This window comes from Lipotes vexillifer, unplaced genomic scaffold, assembly GCF_000442215.2.
Source record: "Lipotes vexillifer unplaced genomic scaffold, Lipotes_vexillifer_v1.1 scaffold1114, whole genome shotgun sequence".
Classification (NCBI taxonomy): Eukaryota; Metazoa; Chordata; class Mammalia; order Artiodactyla; family Lipotidae; genus Lipotes; species Lipotes vexillifer.
Window position 1 is genome coordinate 1,095,746 of NW_006779031.1, and position 3,385 is coordinate 1,099,130.

Sequence of the window (3,385 nt, forward strand, 5' to 3'; positions counted from 1 at the left end):
TATTTTGCGAGTATTTTTTTCTCTGTGTCCAATTACCATTACTTCAGGCATTTTTTTACATTGCAAAGGAAGGTTTAATGAGCATGTAATCAATGCAAGTGTTCAGAGAATGACAGCGTGCTTACTTTAGATATGGTAGTGAAAGATGTTCTCTCTGACATGGTGACATTTGAGCAGAGAATTGAAATAAGCAAGAGAGAGATATATGGATGAACTTATGAGGGTTATCCTGGCACTGGGAAGAGCAAATGCACAGACGCTGAGATAGCAGCTTACATGGCATATTGGAGGTACTGCCAGGAGATTGGTGTGACCAAACTGGAGGGAGAGTGGTAAGAGTTGAAATTAGAGATGTAGGGAGGGAGAAGATGATATAGAACCTTGTAGCCATGGTAAGGACATTGGATTTTATTCTAATTGCGATGGAAGTTTGGAGCATTATGACCAGAGTGACATGATCTGACTTAAGTTTTAAAAGGATCCCTTGAGTCTAATTTTGTTGTCTATTTAAAAATATTTTTTATATTTCTTATTATAAATTAAATAATTAAATATATGTCCATCTTCAAATACATAGATAATATAGAAAAGAATAAAGAACCAAGTAAGGGTATTTTAATAAGCCTTTAGGGATATATATAATCTTAAGATTGGGAAGTACCTTAAAGATCTGCTGCTCCAGCCCCCTGTATATTTTGAACAAAAATATTTTGCTTTGATTCCTTTATACTAACAATGAAATATCAGAAAAGGAAAGTAAAAATAAAATCCCTTTTAAAATCACATCAAAAAATTAAATACTTAGGAATAAACCCAAGCAAGGAGGTGAAAGACTTAAACACTGAGAACTATAAAACATTGATAAAGGAAACTGAAGATGATTTAAAGAAATGGAAAGATATCCCATGCTCCTGGATTGGAAGAATTAAACTGTTAAAATGGCCATCCTACCCAAAGCAATCTACAGATTTAATGCAATCCGTATCAAATTACCCATGATATTTTTCACAGAACTAGAACAAATAATCCTAAAATTTATATGGAATCACAAAAGACCTAGAATTGCCAAAGCAATCCTGAAGAAAAAGAACAAAGTTGGAGGCATAACCCTCCCAGACTTCAGACAATACTACAAAGCTACAGTAATCAAAACAGTGTGTTACTGGCACAAAAACAGACATATGATCAATGGAACAGAATGGAGGGCCCAGAAATAAACTCACACACCTGTGGTCAATTAATCTTCAACAAAGGAGGCAAGAATATACAATGGAGAAAAGACAGTCTCTTCAGCAAGTGGTGTTGGGAACGCTGGACAGCCGCATGTAAATCGATTAAGGTAGAACACACCTTCACACCCTACACAAAAATAAACTCAAAATGGCTTAAATATAAGTCATGACACCATAAAAATCCTAGAAGAGAACATAGGCAAAACATTCTCTGACATAAATTGTACCAATGTTTTCTTAGGTCAGTCTCCCAAGGCAATGGAAATAAAAGCAAAAATAAACAAATGGGACTTAATCAAACTTACAAGCTTTTGCACAGCAAAGGAAACCATAAAACGAAAAGACAACCTAAGGACTGGGAGAAAATATTTGCAAATGATGCAACTGACAAGAGCTTAATTTCCAAATTAGACAGACAACTCATACAGCTGAATAACAAACAAACAACCCAATCAAAAAATGGGCAGAGGGCTTCCCTGGTGGCGCAGTGGTTGAGAGTCAGCCTGCTGATGCAGGGGACACGGGTTCATGCCCCGGTCCAGGAGGATCCCATGTGCCACGGAGCAGCTGGGCCCATGGGCCATGGCTGCTGGGCCTGCACGTTCGGAGCCTGTGCTCCGCAGCAGGAGAGGCCGCAGCAGTGAGAGGCCGAAAACTACAATGAGGTATCACCTCACACCCGTCAGAATGGCCATCATCAAAAAGTCCACAAATCATAAATGCTGGAGAGGGTGTGGAGAAAGGGAACCCTCCTGCATTGTTGGTAGGAATGTAAATTGGTGCAGCCACTATGGAGAACAGTATGGATATTCCTTAAAAACTAAAAACAGAGTTGCCATATGATCCAGTGATCGCACTCCTGGGCATATATCTGGAAAAGGTGAAAACTCTAATTGGAAAAGATACATGAACCCCAGTGTTCACAGCAGCACTTTACAATAGCCAAGACATGGAAACAACCTAAATGTCCAATCGACAGATGAATGTATAAAGAATATATGGTACATATACACAATGGAATATTACTCAGCCACAGAAAAGAAGGAAATAATGCCATCTGCAGCAACATGGATGGACCTAGAGATTATCACACTAAGTGAAGTAAGTCAGAAAGAGAAAGACACTGGATTGGAAGAATTAAACTGTTAAAATGGCCATCCTACCCAAAGCAATCTACAGATTTAATGCAATCCGTATCAAATTACCCATGATATTTTTCACAGAACTAGAACAAATAATCCTAAAATTTATATGGAATCACAAAAGACCTAGAATTGCCAAAGCAATCCTGAAGAAAAAGAACAAAGTTGGAGGCATAACCCTCCCAGACTTCAGACAATACTACAAAGCTACAGTAATCAAAACAGTGTGTTACTGGCACAAAAACAGACATATGATCAATGGAACAGAATGGAGGGCCCAGAAATAAACTCACACACCTGTGGTCAATTAATCTTCAACAAAGGAGGCAAGAATATACAATGGAGAAAAGACAGTCTCTTCAGCAAGTGGTGTTGGGAACGCTGGACAGCCGCATGTAAATCGATTAAGGTAGAACACACCTTCACACCCTACACAAAAATAAACTCAAAATGGCTTAAATATAAGTCATGACACCATAAAAATCCTAGAAGAGAACATAGGCAAAACATTCTCTGACATAAATTGTACCAATGTTTTCTTAGGTCAGTCTCCCAAGGCAATGGAAATAAAAGCAAAAATAAACAAATGGGACTTAATCAAACTTACAAGCTTTTGCACAGCAAAGGAAACCATAAAACGAAAAGACAACCTAAGGACTGGGAGAAAATATTTGCAAATGATGCAACTGACAAGAGCTTAATTTCCAAATTAGACAGACAACTCATACAGCTGAATAACAAACAAACAACCCAATCAAAAAATGGGCAGAGGGCTTCCCTGGTGGCGCAGTGGTTGAGAGTCAGCCTGCTGATGCAGGGGACACGGGTTCATGCCCCGGTCCAGGAGGATCCCATGTGCCACGGAGCAGCTGGGCCCATGGGCCATGGCTGCTGGGCCTGCACGTTCGGAGCCTGTGCTCCGCAGCAGGAGAGGCCGCAGCAGTGAGAGGCCGCAGCAGTGAGAGTCCCGCGTACCGCAAAAAAAAAAAAAAAAAAAAAAAAAAAGGGGGG